Source organism: Schistocerca americana, chromosome 1 (assembly GCF_021461395.2).
Source record: "Schistocerca americana isolate TAMUIC-IGC-003095 chromosome 1, iqSchAmer2.1, whole genome shotgun sequence".
Lineage (NCBI taxonomy): Eukaryota > Metazoa > Arthropoda > Insecta > Orthoptera > Acrididae > Schistocerca > Schistocerca americana.
The window spans coordinates 967,267,076-967,279,693 of NC_060119.1; the positions used below are offsets into that span (position 1 = coordinate 967,267,076).

General features: G+C 41.6%; 1 protein-coding gene across 1 annotated transcript in view; it reads left to right on the top strand.

Moving 5' to 3' along the window:
- The first annotated feature begins 242 nt into the window (after positions 1-242).
- Positions 243-12,618, top strand: part of LOC124595579 (discoidin domain-containing receptor tyrosine kinase B-like) — a 195,109-nt gene continuing 182,733 nt past the window's right edge. Inside the window, exon 1 of the mRNA XM_047134373.1 lies at positions 243-543. The gene's annotated coding sequence lies outside the window, so the exon portion shown is untranslated. The remainder of the gene's footprint in view (positions 544-12,618) is intronic.

A 12,618-nucleotide genomic window follows, 5' to 3' on the forward strand; every position in this document is an offset into this window, starting at 1 on the left:
AGAAGAGGAAGCCCACCGGAAGAATGGCACAGTGGGTGACGGCACGCCGCTGTGCCGGCAGGCCAGTGCCGATTGTGAGGAACTGCTGGCAGCGCGGCAAGCAGCAGGCAGCGAAGGAAGGGAAGCGCAGCGACGGGAAGGGAAGGGAAGGGAAGGGCGTGCTGGCGCGGCAGGGACCTGTTGTGCGCCGCCGGCTGCCTACCGCTGGCGGCTGGCGGGCCGTCAGTCTGCCGCCGACTGCCCAGGCGCGAGCACCGCCGCGCGGCCGCCACTCTGCCACGCCACGCCGCCCCACGCTCTCCGGACGCTCGCACAGCCGGCCTCCGCGGAAGCAGCCTCTCACTCGCCGCCGGATCCACGCCTCACGAGAGTGTCGCCACCCGAGTTCTCGCCGAGGTGCAGTGCAGGTCGTGTCGTTCGTGTGTGTTCCGACCTTCGATCGATTTCTTATATTTCTTTGGCGTCACATAAGTACTGAACTACGGTTGCTAGGAGTATACGCTGTGCTGCGCTGTGGACAGTGCTGATCATGTGATTTTTCTGGTGAGTCTCTATTCAATTTACTGTGTTGCTTATAGCGTTCGTGTTACTACTGCATAGTGCCCACTAAACACAAATCTGCTCCTTGTTGAAGACTGCTTGATTATGTTTCTCGTAGAGTTACTCGTATAACAATAACAACTCCTTGACACCAATACTGAACCTGTAACCAACTCGATTGAAAGCTAGTATCAACAGTGGCACTTGCTTTCCAACACTACCGTTTATTTACAATAACAAACTCTCAGTTACGTTTAAATTTCTACCTGTCTCACGTGCTTTCTTTCCGGTGCCTTATACAAAGCACATTTTCTTCGTTCAAGTGCTCTGTTCGTTACATATTGTTGTATGACGCAGTACAAGGTTTGTCTTACGTGAGCCAAGATGTGTGTCACCAGTGTTCGAGAGATTGTTGTAATGATTCTTTAGCAGACGTAATATTTGCAATATTTTCATTTGTATTTTGTTTTCAACTGTATCTATATCTAAGGTTACATAACGCAACGTAAAACTAGAGCTTCTGTTAAAAAATCTATTATTCTTCATCGGTCTTCGCATTTTCACTTTTTTTACTATAGCGACAGCTCATCGTGTCATTTTAAGACATTTTCGAGGTTTACCGTTTACAGTAATGCACGAGTTCGTTAAGAAACATCGTTTCTCTCCACCCTCCACGTCCGTAATTGGTTGACAAAAGAGTTAATTATATTCCAAAAATGGCTGGCGCGAAAGATAGAACACAGTGACTATAGGGTACCGGTTCTAAGTGTGAAAGCTGTTCAAATCTACCACTAGATGCCCGCTGCTATTTCGTAGCTTAGCGTTGGACGTTGTTTCACGGACAAACGCTCGCGTAGTGTATTCTGCGGAACACGTGGACTTGGCCTTACTGCGCATGAGCTACGGTAGAGCGCGATGCTGGGGACGCATGGCACACCGTGCACAAACAGAATAAACGTTACCACGTGTGATGGCTTGGGCAGTCTTCGTAATCAGACCCAACTACGTACTTGACACATCTGCTATTGTTTTCCTAAATACTTATTGATATAAGCATTTTTAACGAAAAGTGGTTGCCATAGTCGTTTACCCTCACAACAGTTCCATGATGAAAAGACCGCTTCAGCAGTATCTTAACTATTTACTTACGACCCAACTAGTTACAAACGCTGGCGTAGTGTATTCTGCGGAACACGTGGACCTGGCCCTACTGCGCACGAGCTGCGGGATACAAGTTTATTTCATAACTTGGTTCAAACAAAACCAATAGACAACCTAAAATTCTCTGTCCATTTGTAACAAATGGGCTCACCCGTCCGGTTACCGTTAAGAACAAAATTGTGAAATAAACATGTATCCCTGAAGGCTTGACTCTAATGCCATAAAACTAATTGGATCACAACTAATATTTGTCATGCAGCTGAATCAGCCTGTCATGACAGAATTCTAGAGCTGCGGACGCCCACAATACAAAAATGTCTGCCTCTGAGTGTTGTCCAACGTATAACTGAAATTCAGAGGCACTGCTGTTCCAGTGCTACTATTAAGATGTGAATGATGCACAAGGATTAGGTGAAAGGTAAATTTCTCCGTATTCATTACTCGTTTCGAAAATTGTGAACACAAGGGGATGTAGTGCAATGCAATGAAGAAACATGTGTAAACTCCATTTCTCCACATTTTCTTTTCTTTGACAATGCTGGAGGTTGTGTACATATTCTTAATACTCTGAATTATCTCCATACACGAGAAATTTTAATACGAGATGAAACAAATGCCTTCACTACTTTTTTCGTGTATGTCTTATCTGTGCTTGACGAAGAAAGAATGAAGTCCCTGCAGCTTCAAGAAAGACTAGACTTAGTGTAAGTAAATTGCAGTTTATGTGAATCACATTACTGCATGAACAGTTTGAAAGACAACCACCTAATCTGGTCGGCTATGTGAGACCTCTTCCTTTTACGTATATGAACCCTTTGGAATATAATGGTTCAAATGGCTCTGAGCACTATGGGACTTAACTTCTAAGGTCATCAGTCCCCTAGAACTTAGAACTAATTAAACCCAACTAACCTAAGGACATCTCACACATCCATGCCCGAGGCAGGATTCGAACCTGCGACCGTAGCGGTCGCTCGGCTCCAGACTGAAGCGCCTAGAACCGCACGGCCACGTCGGCCGGCCCTTTGGAATAATTTCTGTAAGTGGTTACATTAGTAACTATAATAACGTTATTTCGAATTTACTATCCGCATACATAAACCATCAAACTTACTCGGGCTTTCAGATACACCAAAATGTTTCAGACTAATTCTATGCAATCGCTGAAAATTACTGGAATCACTGAAAATACTGTGTGAGGATTTAGTAATCTAGGGTTTAATAGAAAACATTCACCTAGTTCCCGTATGCAGTTTTTCTTCCGTTTATGGTTCACTACGAAAAATACTTAACGATAAACCATGAAACATCATCCAGGAAGCATTTTATGACTACTGGGCTAAAACCTAAAAAGCGTATTCTATCTCAGACAGCTGTGGTGTTTATGGTGATACTAACAATGGAGTGAAAATCTTGGAAACCGACAAACTTCCTCTTGCGGGAAGCACAGCGATGGGAGAGCGGCAGCTTGATGAATCACGGGGTCACTGAACTAGTGACTGTTTAAGAAAAGGAAAGAAGAGTCCTAGAACCCCAACATCCGCCGTGTAACCTTTAACCGGATAACATTTTATGGCGGGAGTTATCAGGCGCTACGCTACGAGGCGAGCGGTAAAATATTTCATGCTCAGCTGTAACCGACACCCCCCTGTCCGATCGGCTATTTTACGACCGCACGCGAGTGCACTTCGACCTCTGACCTGCGGTGTACTTTCTTCCGTTTATTGAAAAGCTCCGGCATTAAGCGCATGATGAAAGATACTTTGCTGTTCCGACGACTAACAAATCTACTGTGCCATGACCCTGTACAACACAGAGCTGACCGCCATGCAGATAACATGAACAGATCCTGGACACATGGACGGATGTAAGGAAAAGCGGGCAGCAAAAGTATAGCTTACCAACAACGACATACCTTCGACAGTTGTGGAAACGAGCTGTGAATGAGCGGTTTTTACAAACCTGTTGATTCACTCCTGCGGTAAAAGTCGTATACGAGGCTTGTTACAGTAGAAAGAGACTGGTGCCATGAAATGTGCGTACTTACCGAATATGTTCAGTGAGCGTTGACCACCTTCGATGTAGGACCCGTTTGAGTCCTCGCACGCCTGACGTCCTTCCTTCCACTGCCCAAAATATTTCTGCATTTCGTTTCCTGTGAGGTTGCGCGGAAGTTCTTTCCATTGTTCTTGCCTTTTGGCCGAGTGCAAGAGAACGATTATAGGAAACTGCTCGTCAAGTGCAACTAAGTAGATAACTTTTGTTCAAATTTAATACAGTGTAACGACAAAGTTGAAGAGCGCAGTTTCGAAATAATACGCGACGATGGATAATTTCTTTGTAGTGTGAGTAGCCTCATTTCTATCATGTCGTAGTATTTAGCGAACTGAAGCACGATGTCACTGATGGTAACGTCAGTTTTTTAGGAGATTACAAAGTAATCTGTTGGTTAAAACTTTTCAGAAAAAAATAAGTCCTGAATCTAGAGAAATGTGTAGTTGTATGGCTCTTAAGAGTGTTAGTGTAACAGCATTTGACCATACGATCAGTACGTACCAGTTGTGCTGGATATGCAAGTACACGGGAGTAACAATGCATGGGGATTATCACAAACCCTTCGCCGTACATTAAGTATGTTCTTCGTGATTACCTGCTACTATAAACCGTAATCTGTATGAAAAATACAGTATTAAATTTTTGACAGTTGGAATGTCGCCTGTGTGTGCGAGGGATCTACGTGAAACTACCGTAATTCGTTGTATACGCGATGTAGTGGGTAGCAAATGGTAACATGATTGTCTGACTCACTTTAAAGTGATCGCAAATGTGCTGCCGAAAATACCAGAAAGAGGATAACATTATTTTTATTAAATAGTTGAAATCTGGTCAGTTAAGCTGAAAGACAAGGCTGTAGGCATATCCTACTTATTTCAAAGATCCTTAGGTAATGATTCCGTAGCGATCGCCAAAACAGAGGATCCATTACGATTTCAGCTGGAGAAAATAACAAAACATTATAACACTTCATCCGTGAAGAAATCGAAAAGAATCTTTGATATTGTATAAGACTGCTGTGCTACAGACTGAAGTATACAAGCAAACTTCCGAACAGGCTTTGAAGGCCTAACGGTACCGACCGAACACCGTGTAGTCCTCAGCCCTCAGGTGCTACCGGATTTTGATACGGAGGGGCATGCGGTAAGCACATCGCTCTCCTGGCCGTTGTCAATTTTCGTGATCGGTACAAACCGAAGTGTATAAATGCAAAATCTCATGAAAAACCATGATTTAGTTTGCTAGAGACGTCATCGTAAAGGTTTAGCGATATTGCGCCACTGGAGGAAACTCATCTGTTGGGTGGGCTCGATTTCGAACCATGGGCGTCCTGATAAATAAGTCAAATATTTAATACAGTGCCACATCACTGTGGTGTACCAATAAAATTGTCTTAAGAACGTACAAATTGACGCCTTTTATACCAGCATCACTTGGAAGTTAAGCTAAATTATGACAGTAATTTTTGCACAGCATTGTAGACTGATAATGCACACACAGCCTATCATGGGCGAACACAACGCCTTACGAAGTTCAGTGGTGGCACTGTAAGAGATTGCTGGCGGCGCCAGCAGTGTAAGGTAAATCTGTGACAATACCAGCCGCTGGTGCTGGCGAAACATTAGAAAAATCACTAAATAAACATTGGCCGACGAGAGCGAGACAAAATCGAAAAGGCAGTACATCAACAAGTGGCTACGAAAGCGTTAACAGTTCTGTGCAATGTATGTCTGTTAACTGCACTGAATCAAAAAATGGTTCAAATGGCTCTGAGCACTATGCGACTTAACTTCTGAGGTCATCAGTCGCCTAGAACTAGGAAACTAATTAAACTTAACTAACCTAAAGACATCACACACATCCATGCCCGAGGCAGGATTCGAACCTGCGACCGTAGCGGTCTGCACTGAATCATATACAGCTTCCTATTCTTTTCAACGAAGTTTTCTGGTATGAGAGAAATCCCATTTTATGCTGTTCCTTTTACATTCGTCATGTTTCTGTAAATCATTATTTTTTCCCGATGACGGTTTTTTATTTCTGGCACTCAGATTCTCTCCTATGTTAAACGTCTTTCAGCGAAACCCATCACATTTGACGCTTACAGTGCGCAGTCGTTATTTAACTGCTGTTTAGGAACACATATTTGATGTGTCATTTAACATTTTTGCCTCTTCACTGCATTAATACTTTCGGGCTGTTTACTTTAAAAGAAAATTCATTGTACTTAGGAGCACCTAACTGGGATCGAATGTCATAACGAATCAGTGTTGAAGTGCACTGTTTCAGTGTTGCGGTACTGGGACTTAAAAAAACGACTAGAAGCCAAATATCGAATCAAGGTAGCTGCTTTCACTGTGGACAGTGTGTTCCTCTCGTCTTTGACATTACAGATACATCTAAAGCATGCATTTGTCGTGAATACCACTGTTTTCCTTACTGTAATTTAAAGTTTCTTCGAAGGATGGGTTTTAGCATTCGTCGAAAGTGCCCAATGGAATCGCAGAGGTTCAAAAAAATGGCTCTGAGCACTATGGGACTTAACATCTATGGTCATCAGTCCCCTAGAACTTAGAACTATTTAAACCAAACTAACCTAAGGACATCACACAACACCCAGTCATCACGAGGCAGAGAAAATCCCTGATCCCGTCGGGAATCAAACCCGGGAGAATCGCAGAGGTCCTATGGGAGGCTGTCCTGTCTAGAAATACGAGGGCGGTGATTCAACCAACGTGTCAAGATCCTCGATTGTTCCAGGAGGCCGTCGCTAGAGTGGAATAAAATCCAATAAATAAAGATACGTCATATTTTTCTCAGGCGAACTTGTTGGACCGTTAACCGTTGCAGAAGAAATTTTCCTAATTTTACAGACAGTGAATTACAACACAACATTAAATTTATTGGATATTCCACCGTATTGACAGCTTAAGTCTTTGCTCTATTCATCTATTCTTTAATTTATTTTAGTTATTCTGTATATCTCAGGACGATAACATTTGATTATCTGTGATATTTGGGTGTCTTTCTTCTGGACCAGAGGATGTTTCCAATTTTCTTGATAGCTTATGACATTTACAAAATTACTAGAAAGCACACGAATATGTAATTGTTAAGTGACGCACTCATTTCTTCCCGTTATATTTTTTTAAGTAATTTTACAGCTATTTTACGTATTATTTCGGATGCATATCTGTTTATTGTTGTCCCTCATTTAGCCGAGATTTATCTCTGTAAATTATTGAAAGCAATATCCTTATCTGAGTTTTTGTGAAATATTTTCCTTCTGACAGAACCCCTCAGATTCGTTATGATTTCTCCGTGTAGCAAACGGCACGTATGCCTTTAAATGATGATCTCACTTCCTTATTTCCACTAATTACTATTAAGTTATGGTATTTCAGTGAAAGTATGACGACATTAAAATCCCCGATTCGTCTCGCATTAAGCTTAACCGTTTCACAGTGTTTGTTGTGCAGCACTTCTACGAAGAAGACTCAGTCGGAAGGAACTCGCTGAGAATTATTATAATCGTGGAGAAACTATTTGGATATAAACATAAATTTAATTTCAGTACGAAGAATGTTCACAATACGAAAACTATAAGCCAGACGAGTTTAGAGATACTAAACCTTAAGAGAGTTAAAATAGCTGCCATTACAGAGTACAATAGCTTTCCTGAACATAATACCTCAGGTTGATAAATTCCATTCTCGATTTTGTATGCCGTGCATAGTTGTGTGGTTACCGATTTCACAGAGAGTCACGTGCCCCATCATTTATTCCTAAAGGGAGCAGCCGGAGTCTGGCGGTCAGTTCCGATGTGGAAAGTGTTAGCCATGCCCAGCGGCCGTCCGGAACGGTCTTTAGGAGAGCGTAAATTGCTGCTGAGGGGGGAACCGGACTGCCTTAACCTACCAGCTGACTGGTAACTGACCGTAGCGAGCGGTATGGGCCCGTCGGACTACCCTCATTTAGTCATCCGAGGATTTGTCCACTGATAGTTATCTGAGCTTCTCCCGTGGCCTTTCAAATATGGAAACAGTAACTAGCGAAAACCTAACCTAACGTACAGGTTGTTTATAAACTGGTTATTCCAAAGTAACCTTTATTTGCGAAAGACCTAAATAACTTACAGAGGTGTTTGACACATCACTGAATGTAGTTTATCTTCAACTTTTGTTTATAAATGTTCAGTGTGGCACCTTTTGTAACGTAGAAAAGGCCCATCTGTAACCAATTTCCAGCCAAAGTCTATAAGGAAACTCTTGATGTATGCTGGCAGCTGCTTGTGTTATGCGTTGGTGCAGCTCGTCCACATTTTCCGGAGGCGGAGAAACAATTGCTCTGTCTTTCATGTAACACCTTACATAGGAGACCATTGGGGTTAAATTAGGTGTTCATCGTGGCCGAGATATTGTTCTACCGCGTTTGATGAAAGTCGGCACATTACTACGAGATATGCGACAACTTCACGATGATAATGTGGATGCACGCCATCTTGATTGAAAATAAAGTCTGTGCCCATATCCTGCTGTGACTGAGGATTAGGTAATTTTCAGGCATGTCCAGGTACGAAAAGCCAGTTACAGTTGACTCGGCAAAACAGAAACACCGTAAGTCTTGTTACATCTAACAGCACAAAAAAATTAGCCTTAAGTGAATCCGTAAATGTTTGATTTATGTGACGTCGTTTCCGCTCATCCCATATCCGAACATTACGCCCATTCACTTTAACGTAGATCTTGAAGATGGTATCGTCACTGAACACCATTTTATTAAGAAAATTATGTTCAGTTTGCATTTCTTTAAAAATTTGCACACAAAACTCCGCTCGTTTTTCTTTGTCATTTTCTCTTAAAGCTTGCAACAGTTCCAGTTTGTAGGGTCTGTATCAGAGGCGTTTCCGTAATACTTTCCACTCTGTAATACTAGGCGTATTCAGTTCTGAACTGCACGTCTCGTTGACTTACCCTACTACGAATATAAGGCTGCCAAACTTGATGAACTGCTGCGTCAGACACTGCTGGATATTAAGTCCTGAATTGTCTCTGAACTGTAGTAGGGAATATGGATTCACGAAATCGTAAAAAAAAAAAAAAAAACTGAGCACACACTGCACCATTATACGACACCTTGATGACTATTGAAATAACACATTCGCGGACGCCGTCTAGCGGGAACGTCGGGAACTAACAATGTTAGGCGCAAATAATCTTGACGATATATTGCATTCATTGCTGTGTCAAATATTCATGTAAGTGATTTACCATTTTCGCAATTAAATATTACTTCTGTGTAACTAATTTATAAACATGTTGTATTGTTTACAGGAATAATTTCACTACTTTACTGAAATACTGAATAAGGCACTCAGTTGACTCCGTATCAGAATTATTTAGTATAGCAGCGTTTCGACTTAAAAAATAACTTAGACAACAGCCAACGATTATTTTCATAGTCATATACCTAAAGAGTATGCAGACTCTGTTTTTAAAATATATAATTTGGTACTGTTACTCTTCTATGTCGGGCTTTCCCGGTATCACTTTTTCTACCTAGCTTATTTTTCTGGGAATCAAAGTGGAGTAAGCAACTACCCTACTATGTTTATCAAATAAACAACAACCTTCACCAAATATCCCGAGTAACGTATCACTGTGTTAACTGGAGGCTGCAACGTCTTGTCGGGACACCATAACATAATTTCCGCTTGTTTTCCTAAAAACACTTCAGGTTAATATTGGAACGGTTCATTCAGCAAACCCGTTGTCGATTTCTTTAAATTTCCAAACTTTACAGCGCGCTGTTCCTGAATAATTCGCTTCTTACAGGATGTCAAGAACGAAAATTACGAAACTACACTGTTGAATAAGACAAATTTTCCTATTTTTAAAAGCCCACACAATTAATATATGTGCAGCTCGCAGACGATAATCGCCCTGCAAGAAATCGTAAAGTATCATTCTCAAACTGGATTATGGTGGTTTAACTCAACTTGACTTGCGGGAAAGTCACCCAATAACATGAGAAACTTAAGACGTGCTGTAGGACAACAGCGAGTGATGACTATATCAACCTTTTTTACTTATAGGACATGTTAAAGTGGAAATTAGAACATGGCAGAAGTATTCCACTATTGCCATGGGTAAACGGTTGTTTTAATACACTATACACCACTCGACGAGGTGTTTGATGCAAGTAACTCAGTCTATAGAAATCAGACGTCATCGATCGGTTCTCACTGCTTCCTGCCCATCGTCTACTTTATTTAGCACCGTGTTTGGTGTACTAAAGGATAACTCACTGGCGCAGTTAACGAACCTTGAAACGATATATGCGACATTCAAATTGTTGGTATGTTAGGCGCGCGCTCATCATTTATTGTCTGCTGTGTACAGTTAAGAGTGGGAGGAAAGTAACCTGTACCGGTTAGTGTTATTCTGTTCTCACCGTTCACTTACACCTATCAGCCACCTCAACCAGAATATTATTACACCGCGTACAGTACAAGGCAACTTCAGAAAGGAAACATCACATTATTATGGCAGATCACAGAATTTTTTATTGAATTCTGTACTTCATAGTGAGACAAATACATGAAATTATGTTTCAACATAGTTACAAAATCTCTTTAAAAAACGATGAGTTCATCGACAATAGAAATCCGCTCCTTGGACACGGAGTCATTCGAGAATTGCAGTGTGAACGCCCTCATTGTTGGAAAATCTCTTTTCCTTCAGGTTCTCTTACCCCTCCTTCCAGATCAGCATTATCCAAGTCTGTACAATCTTGCTAGCACCATTTCACTACAGATGGATTTGCACCAGGCCCACTTATCGTTAGGATTTCACGGTGAATCTGTGTGCAATTGCGACATTTTTGCAATAAGACTCATACTATCCCAGTGCTTCAGCTTCGGGTTAAGTGTCCAGTTGCTGCACCATTTCACTCGCACACTATGATGCACATCTTCTCAGTGCCACAGTATAACTGTGTCTGCAGGAGACCAGGAACAGAAGGTGATGCCCACATTACCAGCTCAACCCGCTCAATTTAGCAATTGGGGGAAACAATATCTAAATGTTCTCCGACATCAATCGCAAATTTTCTCCCACCCTCACTCCAGTGTACAAAGACTATTCACTTATTAAGGTCCGATCGGTCGCGAAATCTATACGATGTGAAATTCTGGTGAAACTTTACACAGCTGTGTTGTTCATTGTCTGTAGTGTTCTCGTCAATCGCTTCATGTCGCTCTTTTTAGTACTGAGAGCCAGTCAACACGTAACAATGCCTAGAAAATAATGTCCCCCGCAGAGTACGAGTACCTGCTGAGAGATTTCGCCTGATTTCATGCAGCCCACATAACATAAATGTTATACATTTCCTCCTTCATGACAATTCTCGTTCGCATAGTGCAGGGACAATGAAGGTGCTCCTGCAGGGTTTTACAACGAGAAGTGTTTGATCATCCACCATGCAACCACGACTTGGATCTCTCTGATTTTCATCCCTGTTGATATGAACTGCTGCCTATGAAGACAACATATTGGCACAGGCAATGAACTGCTGCCCACTGTAGAGAATTGGCGGAAATCACAGGCGGCTGCCTTTTTGACTAGGGTATTGGAAAGTTGGTACAACGCTACGACAAACGTCTAAGTCGGAGCGGCGACTATATAGGGAAGTAGCTGGAAGTTGTAGTAAATACTGCAAATAATAGGTTTTTGGTATTTACAGTTTTGCTGTATTTACTGTTGTTTTCATTCGCGACTAATCGGACCTTTATAAACGGATAGACCTCGTATTTCTTTCGAAGAAGGGGGGGGGGGGGGTTGGGGAGGGGGGAAGCATTCGATGTACGAGCCATCGATACACACTGGAGAAGAGCTGTCTTCCGTTTGGCAGAAACTGCAGACATGATCGCGTAACGCCTGATTATTATGAGGCAATCATCAGGATGCAAATGGTAATTGTGCTTTGATGTATGTGGACGACTTTTTCAAAAGATCTCTAAAACACTATTCGTCAAACGGCAGTCTGAAAACCATCTTCGAAAATCAATAGCATCAAATCCTTCAAAGACGCCTAACGGACTTATTGTCACTTAAAGAAGTGTTTCTTTTATCTCCAACGATCGCTCTAAAATTTTGTATAAGCAGTGTGAAAAAATTAACCTCAATATATTTTTTTTACTTCGGACATCGTTAGTTACTTTGCTGCTTAAATAACAAAGCTCACTTGCTACTTTGTGTCATTTCCTAATCTCATTCCTTAGTAACGTCTCGTTTAATTGAAATACATTTCATTGTCATTGTTTTGTTATCGTTGATACTCACCTTAAAACCTCATTTCAAGACACCAAACATTCCGTTCGACCGCACCCCTAGCCTTTTGCCGTATCTGGCACAACAATACAAACCTAAAAGTTTTTATTTATTCTCCGTGAATTTTAATACTCTCTCTAAATTTATCGCTGCTTTTCTTCACAGCTTCTTACTTTGTATATCGAACAATGTCAGTAATAGGCTACTGTTTTTCTCGATTCTTACAACAGTAGTCTGGTTTCTACACAAGTTGTTAATAACCTGTCACTCCATGTATTCTACCCTGTTGCCTTAAGAATTTCAAACGTGTATCTTACCTTCATCCTCAAGTGATTTCTCGCATTCGCGAACAGATCTGACGAATATTCGCCCTGTTTGGATATTCTAGCATTTACGTTTTCCTTTCCTTTCTGTAATGGAGAATATGTCTTAGCCGTTTAGATGTTGGAAACGTTTCCATTTGCAAGTAATTGATGCTTCATTTTTTTCTGAAACCGATGACACGTCCCACTGAGTTGATGGGAATGTCTTA